The following is a 17,754-nucleotide window of genomic DNA, read 5'->3' as shown; positions in this document are numbered from 1 at the left end:
AGAATAAGAGCCAGCGAGGAATGTAGCCGGTTGGAAGAAAGCTGTTGTTAAAAAAATGGATGGGTTTATTTTAAAAGTTAGAACTTAAAGTTAGAACTTAAAAATAATCGACATTGTCCGAGAGGCTGATCCCCAACGCCAGCGAGTTCTACAACCTGGGGTGGCGGGTTTCCAATCGGGAGTTCCACACCGGGGACACCACCACCACAGTGAACTCCGATCGATCAACCCCGAGATCTCATAAAGTTAACGCATTATTTGGATGCTTCTGCTGCGTTGGCAGTAGTGGTGAAACAATCACAGATAACAGAAACTCCGCAACACTTTCGTCAATAACACCGTGTGACCTTCACAGCAATATAATATATACATCGCGACGTGTGCAACGGCCCTTCTTCATCGGACATACATTTCATGAGTAGCTCTGCGATATCCACTTCCGCGGACAGTTCTCGGTCCGCCGCTGCGCGAGATTTCGCGACGGATTCTTTCCTCACAACGCCGATATCACCATCGCGTTTAAACCCTGGAGGTTACATTATTTTGGCTTTAACGCAGAAAACGCCGGGCGTTGTTCGGCTTTGTTTCGCACGCTACCTCGGCTCATCTGGACGGCTGTGAGCTTACGCGGCAGAGCGGTTCCCTAGGAGTAACGGCGAATCTGCGGCGACCGCCCGGGGCCCTGAGCTTTGGGGGGTGGGGTGGGGCCACTATACGACGTCACAGTTGTATATGTGATACTCCCGGTTTAGTTTGAAGGCGTTGTTGGGGGGGGGGGGGGGTACACAGAGTGAGTTGCCCCGGGACCCGCAGCCCCCCACCCCCTACCCGCTATGAACGGCCCTGCTCACTGAAACGTGTCGTAGTAGCACGCCTGTCTGGCTAAACCCACGTGTTACCCGTTTACCTGTTCGCGTGGCAGTGCGCGTGTCTCTAGCGCGCTGTTTTGTATTGCTGCGTTTACAACGACGAACAATCCAACAATCGTCTGCAGGCTCAAATGTCACACGTCTCACGTGGGTGAACCGATATTTCCCGGCTGCAACAGGTGGTTTGGGTTTGGATGAGGGCTATTTATATTCTCCCATTCTACGTTCCATATTGCATCATTATTATTATTAGGGATGCTACCAAGCACAGTGGTGGTGGTGGTGGGGCGAGAATGACGAGCAGGTGCACTGGCCTTGCAATCCAGAGGTTGCCGGTTCGATTCGACCAAGGCCGTAGCCATGGAGTCAACATTGGAGGGGACCCAAATGTTCCAGGGGGTCTGGGGGTTCTCCCCCAGAAAAAAAATCAAAATTTGAAAACGAATTTCCTGCCTAAAATATAAAAAAAATTCACTAACGCATGGGATTGACATTTTATTTATTTTTAACAATAATGTCTAATAGTGGTATTGTATTATATTGCTCTGTTTCTTCTTTTTTACCTTTTCTTGTTTCATTGTATGTAATGGCAGAGATTAGGGATTTATAAAGTACAACCATAACCACAATCATATAAACAGAAATCTATTTTATAGCAATATATTGGGGGGGACATTTTGAGCATATTTGAATATTGGGGGGGGGATGTGTCTCCCCCAATATATATTATAATTACGGCCTTGGATTCGACTATCTCCCGGCACCACAGTTGAAACAATGGGGAACGTTTCTTAAATCCACTGCCCGCCTCTGTCCCACTGAGCGGTGTGAATCGCTTCAATACGCGAGTCGACCGGCAGATGAGCTCTGGCTCGAGTTGGTGGAGCTCTTGAGCCAGCAGTGGCGTGAGTGAAAAGCTGCAGGGCTGCGCCTTTGGCTCAAATCTACATCCGCTCATTTTGACAGAGTTAATTTTCTGATCGCGTCACGTGGAGCTTGTTTAACAATTATCGGGCGCGCGCAGCGTGGAACGAACCCAGTGGCGACGTTTACACATCGCACGAGATACTCATTTGAGGCTGAGTCGACCTAGGGGATGCCCAGGACCGGTTCAGATAATCGTCGCCGGTGTTGGCCGTGAGCGGTAACCAAACTCAGATCAACGGGTTCGTAGCGCAGCACTCTAACCGCTACACTGCCGCTCCCCGCTCCACAAAGACATGTACACACACACCACCATGTACAGAGGGTCAGCAAAATCTACACGTGGCTTCATCTCCATCCACATGGAGTGGGAGTGAGTGCACGTGTGGGTGTTCACTCTGGTCTCCCCACATGTGTGTGTGTCTTTGTGTGCCGTTCCGGCCTTCATAGGTGCTCGCAAACAGCACTTACCCCACCAGTCTGTTAAGGCTATATGGGGGATCTTTGTTTTTGTACAGATGGGGCACAGACAGACCAAAGCGAATGACTGCGTAACGGAATGCCCGTAGGCCAACATTAAGAAAACCAATGCCCATAGAACATGATTGGGAAAACAGAATGGCCGTCGGCTAACGTTGAGAAGCAAATGCCAATAGGGTTACATGGGCAAAACGGAATGTGTTTTGGCATCACCAGCATCCAATACAACTGATGGGAACAAAACGTGAACGGGGAGACCTGGCAGAACGCCGGGGTGAGCGGTAGAGGATCCGGTGAGTCGGGGAAGAGTGCTCGTAACTTTTGAATCGTCGCACTGTTGGTTCGGGGCAGAGTATCTCTGGACGTATAGCTGATACACAGATCTGGTCGATTAGGGGTTGCGCTAGTTCTCATCGCTGGTTTGATACAGTTAGTCATGGCTAAGGGTATAGAGTTAGTAGTGGCTCACTATGATGAGTGCTAGCAAGATGTATGAATGTTCTGGTTAGGGGTCGAGCTAATGCTCATCGCTGATTGGCTAGTTTGCTGTGGCTAGTTAACTGCTTGTTGGTTATGGTTCTTTGTTTGGAGTTGGAGATCAGTGCGCGTTGCGCTACGAACCCGGCCATCTGAGTTCGATTCCTGGCCACAACTAACATCAGTGGCACGTGATATCTGAAATGGTCTGAGGAACTCACACCCTCCCCACTTTCAACACCTCGCTATGACCAACGTGGTGAAGTATGGTCAAACAATCCCCCACCCGGCCACCGCCGAACACGCGGTTTGCTATGCAGGGAAACACGTGGTTTGCTTTGCAGGGAAACACGTGGTTTGCTATGCAGTGAAACACGTGGTTTGTTGTGCAGGGGAACACGTGGTTTGTTATGCAGTGAAACACGTGGTTTGCTATGTAGGGGAGCACGTGGTTTACGGGCGGCTGCAGTGGCACACGCTGCAGGTGGGACCTGTGGCAGTCATTGACGCGCGATATTAGAGTCGCGCTCTGTACGCGACGCGATAAGAACCCGGGTGCCGTGCGGTGTGCGCGGCGAGGGCGGGCTGGGGTGGGGGTCACGTGCACATCATTCCCAGTCACACTCGCACTGCACAGCAGGAATAACCTGGGGGGGTTCGACTTCCGACTCGGGTGCCTTTCTGTGTGGTGGATTTTTCCGTAATTTACGGAATTGAATGTCAGTGTGTAGTTTCTATGTTTGTATGAATGTTCTCCCCGTGTTCTGCAGGATGTGAGAGTTAGTCAAGCCGGTATGTGGCGAGTGGAAGTGTAGCGGTTAGCGCGCTGCGCTACGAACCCGGCAATCCGAGTTCGATTCCCGCTCACGGCCAACACCGGTGACGTATATATGAACCGGTCCTGGGCCTCCCCTAGGTCGACTCAGCCTCAAATGAGTACTGTACCTGGTGCAGGGTATTAAAAACAAAAACGTTGCCACTAGGGAGACAAAGGCGGCCGGGCGTGGTGTTGGCCACCCACCCCCCTCGTGTGCCGTGCCGGCCTCCATAGGTGCTGCTCGCTAACAGCACTTGCCCCAACAGTCTGTTGCAGGCTACACGGGGATCTTTGTCTTGGGTGTTGGCATGTTGTCCCCCAGTTCTGAATTGGTTCCCCTACCAAACAACCCACAATGCTGGTAAGTTACCGACAATTTACCGCAGCAGCAGCATTGCCCCTTGACCGTGAACATGTGGCAGGGACCCTCCTGAGAATAGTCTCGAGACTCGGTGAGGCTCTGCTTGGGTTAACAAGCGAAATAATTATTGTTCCAGCTCTTCACCACCACCACCACTGTGATGATGTTTAGGCTGCTGCTGCTGCTCTACTTAGACAATGGTGATGTTGCTCATGACGACGACGACGATGATGATGATGGTGGTGGTGGTGGTTATTCCAGGCACAACAATTGTGTTGTTGCTACTGCTGCTGTGCTGCCGGGAATGATGACGGCGTTTCTAAAATGTTGCCTTTATCGAGGGCGGTGACGATGCCGTTTACTGCGGATGACGATGCAGCAGCTGCTGCTGATGAGCCTCGTGATTAATATGGTGTGGAGTTGTGGTTATTACGACCGATGATGCAGCAGCAGCTGATGCTAGTGAGGGTTACAGACTTACATCCGTCCCTGTGGGTTATGACGGTGATGTAGTTGCTGATGATGCAGCTGATGCTGCGAACGATGGCAATATTTATGTATTACTGGAGGAATTCGATGAGCTGTAAAGCCCTTTTTCACAGGCGTACAATAGGGACACGGGGGATCAGAACGTTCCAACAACAGACGAATACAACGACACGATAGGAGTGCAGAGTATAGGAAAGGAAAATAAATCGCTGAAACAAAACATACGAATAAAACTGAACAGTTTTTTTTTGGTATCTTACCAGGTAAACCCCACCGAGCCATTGGCCTCTGTTTCAGAAGTCACCTGGCCACAAAATTGACAACAGCTCAACGGTGGGGGGCTTGTATCGTCGCGTGGACAGCAGCAGCAGCACTCACACGAATCTTCATCGCACAAAGGCTGCCACGTCGTGGGCGATGGAGACCGGCGTCTGACGTGGCACCAGCAAACCGCTCGCTCTCACCGCAGCCACAACGACGCTAGTGGGAAGAGCATTCCTGAAAAGGCCACCCAACCACACTGGCAACGAATAATAATAATCAGTTATATCTAGTGCCCGATGAAGCTAGTTCGGGGCCTGTAGCATTATGTTATAAAGGGACCCTAAATATATATAAAAAAACACTCAAATATTAAAGCACAGAATGTTTAACTTGCAAGTAAAGTAATTGTATCTTTTCATTTGCTATACAGCCAGATAATACGACACATCGCTAACCTTAAACACCCAGTCGTTCGTAAACGTTGAAGGGGGTATATTACTATAGTAATAGAGCAAGTGCAGAATAACTGAACCGGAATTGATAGCTTGAAACCATTTAGCGGGGGGCCCTTGGAAGTGCGGGGCCCGTAGCTACTACACATGTAGTAGCGACTACATATGTAGCTACTACACATGTCGCTACTACATATGTAGTAGCTACATATGTAGTAGCGACTACACATGTAGCTACTTGTGCTACTGTGATAATCCGGCACTGATAGCAGCTGCCCCAGCAGCAGCAGTCGTGAGGATCATTTGCGTCGACGTCAGCCTGAAGGAGCGAGGCACGCCCACGTCACTTGTTGTTGCGCAATCGCGAGTGACGAACATCACGGATAATTGTTGACGCGTAACCACAGCCCCCCACAGCCCCCCCCCCCCCCCCCCGTAGTTACGGGGGGGGGGGGCGGGGGGGCACGGGCGGTTAGTCACGGGGGCCACTGCGGTGCCACGGGGCGGCATTTTCTCACCCAACTGACGGAAAATGATGAGAAAGAAAATAAAAATCCATCCTCTGAGTCTCGTCGCTGTACGCAGGGGGGTCCAGATGTCTTGTGACCACCCCCCCCCCCCCCCCCCATTTAATTATGTAAAATTAAATATGTATTTTGTTTTATTAAAAGCAGAAATTAATATGTACAGGGGAGGGAAAAATGGTTAGGGATTAATTAATTTGGAGTCACAAGACATATGGACCACCATGTCCAGGCTGATCCAGTTATAGATACCCCGCTGATTGCCGTGGTGTCACGAATGGTCTCAGCACATTTGATATTGGAACTTGCGAGCCAAAAGGTCGTCGGCTCGATGCAACCTCCCGGCGCGGCAGTAGAAGCAACGTTACATAGGTTTTTAAAACCCCCTCCCCACAATTGACCGCCTTTGTCTCACCCAAGAGTATTAATGGGTTCACCACAGCCAGTCGATGGTCAGGTCGCGTGTGTGTTGTGGTGGGGGAACGCGTGGGTTACTTCCACCTCTCCCAAGACGTCTATCCGGCGTGGAAGAGTGGAGGCGTGGAAGAGTAGGCCAAAACACCCTCTCGATGGCTCCCTCCAGAGCTGCCTCGAGTGAAGGCCTCTTCTGCCAGCAGTGGCGTGAGCGAGCAATTGCAGGGCTGCGCCTTTATCCGAGCCCTTACCACCCATGTCAAGTGACTCTCGACACTTCTCGTCACCTGACCGAGGCTCCTGCAGAGAGGCCCCCAACTCGAGAGTGCCGTTGGACCCTTCCCACGCTGATTCAGTGCGACCTTGGGGACCACACGTGGGAGCGGAGTGCAGTACAACAATACACTTCGTCTCACTGCTCTCAGCTGCTCCCAATGCAGCCGCTTTGTGCAACGGTGGTTTCATCATCCGAGCGCTGTGCAGGCTCAGCCCCCTGTTTAGTTCCCGAGACCTGATAAGATCAACGTTCTTCCATACAGATCGGGTGCGGTGGGTGAAAAATATTAATTTGTTCACCCTTAATAGAGGTTTTTTTTTTTTGGGGGGGGGGGGTGGGGTTAGATCGCGTAAATATATAAATGTGCCGTTGAGCTCGCCACCACCCGACACAGCCAACTAGTAAGGTTTGTCACGTGAACAGAACGTGGCCAATTCGTCGCTAGTCCAGCACATCGGTTGCGTGTTGGACAGCCAAGCCACAACATTTACAATCTATCACTTCCCTGAAGCAGCTTCTCTCCTCTTGGTCCTTCCTCCTCCTTGGCCCTCTGGTTTATTTTTATTTATTTTCTAACGTACAGCAGCACCTCGAGTTCTCGAATGGCGGCTTGTAAATGTAATATACCATAATTATTATTTATTACGTTTCTATTATTCGGTTTCAAAACCAGAAGCAACTATGACGTCACAGTTCCTGCATGGCATCATACAACTGCCATGCTTATTTGCAACATGCAAATGACATGTTAACATTCCTCGAGGTTGAGAGACTGACTTCAATTGTACAAACTTTTGTCAATTCAATACTGGATGAAGGCCTCTCTCCCCTGCCACGTGTATCGCGGGGGTTGTTTGACCATACTTCACCCCGCCGGTAAGCACAGGTTTAGTGAAAATGGTTAGCCCAGGGACTGAGTTCAAGACTGGGATTTTTTTTGCACACAGCGTTGGTGTACGGTGCTTTTTTCAGGAATATTTTGCTGTTTTTGGTCATGGATTTTCTGTTTGCTCAGTCACACATAGTCACTTTAAGATGTTTTTCTTGTTCGTGTTTTTGTGTTTTTGTTTGTTGTGGTTGCACCCGATTCAAGAGGCGAATGGCTCACATGGCTATACCAAAATAAATAAACTGAAATAAATAAAGAAACTGAAACTGAAAGACAGCACTCGCCACTGACGTTAGCCACCGCCCGGAGTCGAACTTCTCGCGGCCCCGGGTTGACAGCGGTAACGCGCGACCCGTTGCACTGCCACTCCCCGCAGAAGCTCGAGCAAGACGGAGCGTGCGAAGGAGCGAACGACAGGGGAAGGACGCACAAAGGAAACGCACGAACTGTTGATAAAGCTGTGACCATGACTCACCACAACCCATTGAGTCGCGGCGGGGCGAGGGGGGGGGCGTGATTCATATCATGCGTCATATTTACAATCCATCCGCCACACGTGAGCTGTGGATGCCCCGAGTTGAGCGCAGTTAAATAACTCATTGTTCATTTGTTGCCAAGTATGACTTGTCAGATGGCCGGGGTCCCGATGGGGCGACTTCGTGTTGTCTAACCGCGCACACGACGACTGCCGGGAAATCAAAAACAGGCTTGCCTCTCTGCTCATTACGAGAGCTACAAAAGTGGAATTTGTGACCACATGTTCCCCCCCACTCTCTGTCCAAATAATAATAATAATAATGTCAACTTTGTACCGCGATGCGCCACCCCACTGCGTTCGCTCACTCTCACACACAGAGAGAGAAACAGCACGACTCGGAGGGGCGAGGAGGAGGAATCACAAACAAGCGGGAAAGGGCAGCTGGTGCAAGAAATTGCCCAAGATTTGCGTGCCTCTCTATGCGTTAAGGTGTTATCAACTTACTACGAATGAGTGTTTAACACGAATTATGAATACTAATGGTTGTTTATATGTTAGAGGAAACGGGAGCGCCCGGAGAAAAGGCACGCCGTGCGAGGGGACAACGCTCTATCCCCGTACAGGTGTAACTGGTGGGTGTCCACGTTTTGCTGTACCGACCTTCTCCTGGCGAGCCAGAGTGGCGGCACATCGAGGCCCCGCGGGAAGTTTCGCAACAATGCAACGCGGTCCACTAACCCTCGCCGCCGCCGCAGCGCTCGAGAGGGAATTTCAGCAACGACAAAAACAACTCCATCCTTATTCTATGATCCCAAATCTCTACCGCCCACCTTCACCGTCACCGGGCAGCACGAGGTGTGCGTCAAACGATCAACCCACGGCAGCTCAAGTCGCGGGGAGGCCCTCGTCCAGCAGTGGATTGACTGAAGGGCCGCAACACTGCGAGTGTGAACGCTGCCCCCCCCCCCCCCCGGGGCTGTCTCTCTGGGAAGCCTCAGTGCAAAGATGATGATACAATAATTGTTTTTGTCGGCAGGAAGCCATGCAGTCTTCGCTTTTTATATATAACGGATCAAAAAGACGAAGGCCCCGTGTCCGGCCCAGGACACGCTGGCGGGACGATGTCGCTCGGCTGGCCTGGGAACATCTGGGGATTCCCCAGCAAGCGTTAGAGTCTGTGTATAGTCGTGTATAGTATAATGTATAGTAGTGTATAGTGTAGTGTATAGTGTGGTAGTGTAGTGTATAGTGTAGTAGTGTGTAGTAGTGTAGTGTATACTGTAGTAGTGTAGTGTATAGTGTAGTAGTGGTAGTGTAGTGTATACTGTAGTAGTGTAGTGTATAGTAGTGTATAGTGTAGTGTATAGTGTAGTAGTGTGTAGTAGTGTAGTGTATAGTGTAATAGTGTGTAGTAGTGTAGTGTATAGTATAGTAGTGTGTAGTATAGTGTAGTGTATTGTGTAGCAGTGTGTAGTAGTGTAGTGTATAGTGTAGTGTATAGTGTAGTAGTGTATAGTGTAGTAGTGTAGTGTATAGTTGAGTAGTTTGCAGTAGTGTAGTTTATAGTATAGTAGTGAGTAGTGTAGTAGTGTGTAGTAGTGTAGTGTATAGTGTGGTAGTGTGTAGTAGTGTAGTGTATAGTGTAGTAGTGTAGTGTATAGTGTAGTAGTTTGCAGTAGTGTAGTGTATAGTGTAGTACTGTGTACTAGTGTAGTGTATAGTGTAGTAGTGTCGTGTATAGTGTAGCAGTGTATAGTGTAGTAGTGCTGGAGTCTGTCGCCAGGGAAAGTGAGGTGTGGACCGCCACTACTCAACGCGCTGCCGCCGCCGCGACCCTCACCAGGACAAGCGGACTCAGAAACGAACGGATCAAAAAGTGCGGTGCTTGTCGTACAATCCGTCAAACAATATTCAAAGGCACGAGCGCAATCGTGACTGAGCGACTGGCTGATCCGTTGGAGTTAATGTGATGCTGTTCACGGAGGGCTCGAAAGCAGAGCATTTGTCATAGGCAGAGTGTATTTGTATGCACGTGTGTTGAACTTCTTTCGCACCGTACGTAGCCAACCGTGCTAATCGGAGGTGCGGGGGAAGGACATACAAACCAAACGCAGTGCAAGTGAAGCCTGAAGTCATTCGTTGTTTCACTTCATGCCTTAACTATTCGTAAATACGCCGTCGTCGGCGGACCGAGTAATTCGCCTCTCACGGGGTGCTGTGACGCTAAATCCAAGAGTTTGCAAGCCCCATTTTTAGGGGGGCGAGCAGGAGAATGAGCACGCACGTTGAAGCACTAAAGGAGACGCTCCGCGCACCCTCGAAATGATGCGTGTGGCGCTGCGTCGGCAGTGCCGCACAAGCACAAACAACAACAGCACTCCATACTTTCGTCAATAGCACCGTGGCCCCAAACGGTTTTCGTTTTTTTAATAAAACAGACGTTTCAGGTCATGGCCCTTCTTCGTAGGCAGAGAGAGAGGTGAATGCTCTCTCACCTTCGTTGACCGGTCTGCTATGTCTACTGGGCATCTGTGAAAAAGAGCTTTATAGCTCATCGGATTCCTCCAGTATGAATACATATTCTGATTCTGGTGAAGAAAGGGCTTTGACCGAAATGTCACCTATATGCACTCTGTGGTCTTGACCTTCCAGGGCACGCGTTGAGTTTTAGTGCGCTGACTCTCACGCTGGGAACAATGCACCTGAGCAGATGTATCCACCCTCTCTCTGTCGGGTTTTTAGTGAAGTTGAAAAACTCGTCTGGCACTGAAGGGAGTAAACAATTGCAGGTCACGTGTCGATGTGAACAGGGCTGTCATCATTCACAGCACCTTTGTTAATCCACAATGCCGCGTGTGTGGGCCGTAGGGGGGTTGTTTTACCACACCTCATAATAATACTACTTTGCTCATTAATCAAGGAAATCCACGCTGAGTCGTATAGGGATATTTTTCAGCAGGGTCCTGCCGCTACATTGTGTTTTTACTTGACGAAGACGTTTTCAGCCAATGAATGACGCGTGTCTAGTTATGCAAGTGGGGAGGGAGCCGGAGCACCCGCAGAGAAAAGCCGCGCGCGCGAGAGGGGCAACACTCCGTACCCCGAACAGATGGAAACGGGATGGCGATGAGTCCACTCGCTGTACCGCCCTCTGCCGGCGAGCCAGGGCACGGCGCCGCGACGCTCACGGGAGAGGAGTTTTGGGTGGAGGACTCCCCCGAGCCGTCGCCGTACTCTCACGATCCTGCGAACCGACCTATCGATAGCCGGCACGCGAGAGCTGATTTCATCGCTCCATCTCTGCGGTGGACGTGCTCTTCTGGCTGCCGCTCCGTCATTGTCATTGCTACTGCTGCGGGGTTTCCCCCCGCGCGCGATGCGCCAGTTGTAGTAGATGCGTTCCTAAAACAAGGCGAAACCGAATGAGGAGACAGCTGGCTGCCGAGTAGCGCACACACAGTACGCACAATGCACACGGTACACATACATTACACACACGCAGTATACACAGTAACACACAGGACACACGCACACAGTACACAAGCAACTAATTTCTTTGGAACTACTTTTTTTGTGTTTAGTTTGTTGTCGTTTACCGCGCGCACCTCCGAAGAGCGCCGTTGGCCACGTACGGTGCGAAAGAAGTTCGACGCACTTGACGTCCCACGTCGGACCGCATGGCCATGCGCGAGCGAATTCGACCACGCGCGTGGCGAAGTTTATCACCGCATACGTGCGAAATGCCACCGAAGCGAAACCCGCACAGGATTGCGATTTGCGCTTCTCTGAAACTTCGAGAGCAACTCGCTTGGCCCCCCTCATCGCTTTGCAGAGAAAGTGAAGCTGCCCCCCCCCCCGGTGCCGCACTCTCGAGCGCATGGTACGCGCAGACGCACAGGCAGACAGTCGAGCGTCCTTCCTCTTTCACCACTGCTTCGCCCCAACTCGGATCCAAAAATAATAATAATTCCACAATTCAAAGGGATTAAAAAAAAAACACTCCTCGTGTGCCGCGTGACCCGAAAGGTTCGTGCCGCTGTGCCTGGAGGCCCCCTGCGGCGTAACCCTCTTGAGTTACCAAGCCCACCGGTTGACGTTTTACAAGGGCTCTGGAAGGTGATCGTGCAGTTGAACTTGCGCGTCTCCGTTTGTGCGCGTGTACACGTCTCGGTCAACCCATGGCACCTGCTGGGTCTGCCCCGTGGCCTCCTGCCAGCGAGGCCTTCCGACACTTCGCGTGCATCTCAAAGTGCGCCTAGCCTCAACGTGCACCTAGCCTGGCACAAGTGCCGTGGTGGCGCCACCGCCAACTTCGTGGTGAACGGCGGTTGTTGTTGGTGTTTGCTGGTGATGCCACACGGTCCGCCTATACGGCTCCGGCTGATTGGGAGTCGTTCGGCCTTGCATCGCTAGGGAGAGTGAATGGTTATACATTAACTCTAAATAGGCCCTCGCCCGCACAGCAGGCGATACAGGTCGGTGTGCGATTGTGGGGAGCGGTGGCGCAGTGGTTAGCAACTCATACCGTGTCAACTCATACGGGTTACCCCGTGTTCTTGTACAGGGAAATTGAGTTTTCGGGTCCATACGGCGTACAGCCGTTTCAATACGAGCAAAGAAACGTGGCTATTTGTTTGTGTTTCTCCTTTGTGATGGGACTTTGTAGGATGAGCGTTGAGATTTATAATGGGCACGGGGTGACCAATAAGGTCCGAATGGGTCTGCAATAAGGTAGGGCACTGATAAGGGGTTGACAGCTGTGGCAACCCTGCGCTACGAACCCAGCCAACCTGTTCGAATTCCCGCTCAGGGTCAACATCGGTGACGAAGATCTGAGGCTTTGTCTAAATATCAGCGGGGGGGGGGGGGGGGGGGGCAAAGGCGGCGTGGCGTGGAGTTAGCCACTCTGTATCGCCACTCGTGCGATGTAGGCGCCCTTCATAGGCGCAAGCCGACAGCGGCACTCACCCCCAGCAGCCTATTAAAGTCTATTTTTGGGGGCATCTATTGTCTTTGTTTAGTGTAACGCGTCCCACGCACGATGGAAGGGGGGTGGGTGGGGTCATGCGCTCAGACGCGACTCGAGCACCCACCCGGCCCCGGCTCACCCAGGGGAGAACGCCAAGGAGCTAAACAACGACGATTCCGAGTCAATGGGTTAAGGGCGACGCAGGTGAGCGACCAAAATTCCATCGCGGTGAGCGACGCCGCTGCTGAAGGGCGTCATTGTTTAATGATCGACCGCCCCCACCCCCACCACTGGGCTCTCTCTGTCTGATGATAGCCAACGAGGCGGACGCCCGTGAATGGAGAGTTCATAATGACTCACCGTCGTCAATAAGTGAGCGTGATGTCCCGCTCGCATGAGCAACAAGGCGGTGCTTGTCTCCTGTTTACGGCCCTGTGCTTGAGTTTGTTGTCCTTCTCCCGCATCTCCGATTAGCACGGCTGGCTACGTACGACGCGAAATAAGTTCAACTATACGTACGTCAGTGGTGGAAATGTCCATATTCCCACGATGGAGGTGCGAGTCTACCTGTAGGACAGCGGCTGTAGACGTGGAACTAATTTATCCAGAGAAGCCTCAAGGCGTCTGATGACTTCCCCTTTCTCCAGGAGGCTCCTACACTGGGATGTTTGCCCACTAATGCAGAGTGTACGCTCCTTCTGTGAATCCACTGCTGGACGAGGACCTGCAAACGGTTACCCCTCACCACTGATGTTAGCCGTGGTCCGGTTTGTAATTCGGGGTCACTGGGTTCAAAATGCAGTGTGCTAACGACTGCGCCACCGCTCCAACTCTCTCACACACACGGGTATTCAGGAAATTATATTAAATTGAACTCACTCGCATCGTCTCTTTACCCAAAGCTCTTATACAATAATAACATTGCTCAATTCAATAAACGTGTTATATTCAATACACGTATTATGTCTCTCAGTGCTGTTTGTTTCTGGCCGCTTGACAATGTATGCTGTTGGTATTAATTTGTTTTTGTTTCCAAATAGATACCCCGCAGATTTGTATCGACCGCGTTACTTTCTCAACAGCTGATTGAATACTAAAATAAAATAACACTTTTTATACAGCTCTTTTTCAAAAGGCACCTGGCCACAAATGACAGCTCAAACTAGTGGCTCATCACGTGGAAATGTATTACAGCCAAATACTCTAAACGCGTGTTTCTAAACGTGTAGGGAGAACCCGGAGGACCCGGAGACAAACATCCACGCTACCACAGGGAGAGAGACACGCATACTCCAAAAATACAGCAGCAGGCGTCAGGGTCGAGATCGAACCCACGACCTCCTGTATAACACGCGAGGTAGTTACTGAAAGAGCGATGGCTCCGTGTCTTCCAGAAGACAGCGTTCCAAGACGCAATACGTGCTTTGGCATCGGTGCATGGGAGACGTGTAGAGGTTTGGAGATTTAAAAACAAATCTAGTTTTTCCTCTTCATCATTAATTCATCATCGTTATTGTGCTTGTTTACCCAGCAAAGCCTGCGTCTCACGACACGTTTTTTCCAGGAGGATCCTGCCAAGTTTTCGCAGTCGGTGGTCGATGCTGCTACGTGTTTCCGTTTGGAAACCCATGTCTTTCGAAATTCTGTTTGCATGTTTGTGCCTTCCGCCCGCACCTCCGAATTAGCACGGCCGTCGACATACGGTGCGAAAGAAGTTCGACACGTACACATACATGTATAAGTTTGAAAATTGGACCTTGACGTCGGCACACAGAGGGCCGACTCCTGCGAATGTCGTCACGGGATCTTTAACATCCCCCACCCCCCCGTGAAGCAGACCGCTCGTAATATAAGTTATCTTCGTTACTGTGGTGTCTGCAAATGGATTACCATGTTCTGCACTGTATATCCAGCTAGCTAGCCTACGAACAGGTCTGACGAAAGGTCAGGCACACTTGTATACAAAGTACTGTACGGTAGATATGTTAAACAGTAACACTGATAACCTACCAAAGGTTATCACGTCCTAATTCACTTTTATTGGCCGCAAAAAGAAGCGTGGTACCAATTTCGTTGTACCTCTGTGGCCAGGGCACTGCTCTCTGCCTCTGAGCAAATCGCCCGGAGCGTGTGAAGCCATCTGATATTTGGCCTACTCTTGTACACTGGCCAGATTGAAATTAAACTAAAACAGGTGTTAAGATGTTCAAACACCTTTTTCAAGGAATCAAGTCTGCATTAACCACAAGTACATGTGGTGAACATGTAAACAAGCATTCTCTGGTAATATAATTTCTTGCAAAAGGTATTTATTTAGTGTTTGAACATTTTATTAACACTTGTTTTATTGCCAGAAAGAGTAAAACGTTTTCTTATTTTTGATACTTTGATGCTGGCAAAAAAAGTCCTATAATAAAAACTAAACTATGATTTAATTTGCCTGGTAAGGCCCACTTAGTTACGTAGCTTTTTTTCAGAAGCGACCTGGCCACAAATGATAGCTCAACGATGTGGCTTATCATGTGAACATTTATAGCAGCCGAATACTCTAAGCACATGTTCATTCTAAATATGGAGGGAAAAATCGTAAGACCCGGAGAAAAATCCACACGATCACGGAGAGAGAGAGAGAGACACGCAACCTCCAAATATACGGGTGTCAGGGTCGGGATCGAACCGACGACCTCCTGTACACCAGGCGAGGTAGTTAATCTTTGTAAGAGGTGTGAGTACTCATACGTTTACTCCTCTATCACTGTGTGACGTTACTCATTTATATTGCCTGTGTGGTCAGAGGCGGCGAAAGTTTCATTTAATAAACTTGCACCCATTGTTTCAGCTGCCGCTCGGGGAGATCGAATCCAGCCGTCGTCCTCATGATTTCAATCTCGGTGTGCTGATTAACCATGACACCGCGGCAGCATATCCCAACACAGTCGCACACAATGGTGTGGTCAACAGACGGAAGAGATTCGACAAAGCCCACAGCAGACAGAGACTCCACGTGGAATTTACTTCGTCACGATTTCTGCTGCTTATTGCCAGCCGGGTGCTATTGGAAGCTTGCGAGTTAATATCCTATTCTTGGTTCTTTCGGTAAAGTCACGTCGAAGGGAAGAAATACAATAATATAAATATATTATATATTTTTATATTTTTATTATTTTATTGTTTCCCTTCTACGTGACTTTACCGAAAGAACCAAGAATATGAATCTCTGCAGTCACGAAAGCTTTAAATCAGAAGTTAATACCCTGTTCCGGGGGTCGACTCAGCCCTTCATCTCTCCGGGGGGGGACGATACAATAAGCACCACTTTGTAGGGAAATCAACAGCTGGGTTGTCCTGTGGAGTGATCGATCCGTGCCACGAGAACGTGGAATTTCCACCACTGGGCTCAGGGCTGTAAACGGGAGATGACCAACCGCATCGATGCTCCATCACGTGAGCCAGAAATCTCTTTGATGGCAATTTTATTTTTTTATTTCACTTGGCGGTGGAGAGTTGTGGCGCAATGCGACCTGGACACACGGTAAACGGACATCGTCTCCCTCCACGTGGTTTGTGTTCACTGCGCACACCATGAGCCCACAAAACAGCTGAGGCAGCTTTGATTTGGCAGATTGCGCTGTTTGTAAGGATGGCAGCTGATAAGCAGAGCCTATTTGATTGCGTTTTTACGTAAGAAGCTGGTACAGAGGGGAAGCGAACGAAACAGCTGCCATCCGTTAGTGGCGTTTGTTCAAATGCGTTCACGCACGATACAAAACAATCATGAGCGGCCATGTGGAAAATATAAGTAACAGAACTGACAAGCAGCCAAATGTGTCTGTCTCTCCACTAAAAAAATATAAATGCCCTTTTTTTTTACACAATCCATAAATAAAGGTATTTTTGTGCGCAGAGAGGCGATTGATATATGTAGGCAAACGATTGCTCTACTTTTTGGTTATTGTCACGAACGTGTGTAGACAACGCAGGGTTGCCGCCACCTGTTCGGGTTTTCCCAGGGTCATCCCTCTGTGTGTGCTAACAGTTCTGGGAAACGCGTAAGCCGTCCCCACCACGTTGCAGGACGTGGTGTTCTCGCCGCTTCTGGCAATGCGAGATATTCTTCTCGCATTCTTCTTCCCTCGACGCGTCCCGGGGTTTCCACTGCAAATCTAGAGGCGCCAACCCGAGCGAGCGAACAGACACACACACTCACGTGTGCGGAGCAAGATATTTTGCTGAACTGCACCAAGGGGTGGTGCCGCGGGAAATAAAACCCCCCAATAACCTATGACAACAACAACAACCTCTTGTGCATAGTGGTCGCCCATCCAAGCGCCGTCTCCGCTCGAATCTGCTGAGCTTCCGAGATCCGACGAGGGAGGGTGGACGGGCGCATTCCGGACGATGTAGTTCACCGACCATCCACTCTTTATATCGGATGACATTTGCTGTGCCTTCCTTTTGTTTTCGACTCTCTTGTCTTCCTCAGAAGGGTGTATTTTTTGACATTTTTGTACACTTAATATTCTTGTTGAGATTTTTTTCTTCGAATTTTGTCCCTGCCCCCTTTTTGAACCCGGGTCTCTTATCTTAATGTGTCTTCACACCGTTTTGAAAATAAATGATTAATTGTCCGCCAACGTGTATAGCATAACGCACACTTACTGCCATTGTTACTCTCACAATCACTTGAATACGTATAGTTTTCGAACGGAAAAACGACGCCACAACAAAGCCACGAGGTGGGATTGTATCGGCCGTCTCGCAGCACGTGTCTCGTGTTAAACTGATAATTATCTGTGTGTTAGTGGAAAATGTGTAGCGCAGCTACAAACTACAGAACTCCTATTATCTGTGAATATCTGTGTTGTTAGTGTAAAATTTGTAGCACAACTACAAAACTCCTATTATCTGTGAATATCTTTGTGTTCATGTAAAATGTGTAGCACAACTACAAAACTCCTATTATCTGTGAATATCTGTTAGTGTAAAATGTGTAGCGCAACTACAAACTACAGAACTCCTATTATCTGCAACTCTATTGCTCGCAACTCTTTATTATCCGCGAAAGCTGTA

The 17,754-nt window shown here is 49.7% G+C and overlaps 1 protein-coding gene across 1 annotated transcript in view; it reads right to left on the bottom strand.

Annotated features, from left to right (window-relative positions):
• LOC116945171 (transmembrane protein 256 homolog) overlaps nt 1–17,754 on the bottom strand; it is a 31,351-nt gene that overhangs the window by 1,376 nt on the left and 12,221 nt on the right. The gene's annotated exons all lie outside the window — the stretch shown is intronic.

The sequence above is a fragment of the Petromyzon marinus genome, chromosome 23, assembly GCF_048934315.1.
Source record: "Petromyzon marinus isolate PM22_M1 ecotype Great Lakes invasive population chromosome 23, UKy_Petmar_22M1.pri1.0, whole genome shotgun sequence".
In the NCBI taxonomy this organism is placed as follows: Eukaryota; Metazoa; Chordata; class Hyperoartia; order Petromyzontiformes; family Petromyzontidae; genus Petromyzon; species Petromyzon marinus.
This window is presented reverse-complemented; position numbering and strand designations above follow the sequence as displayed.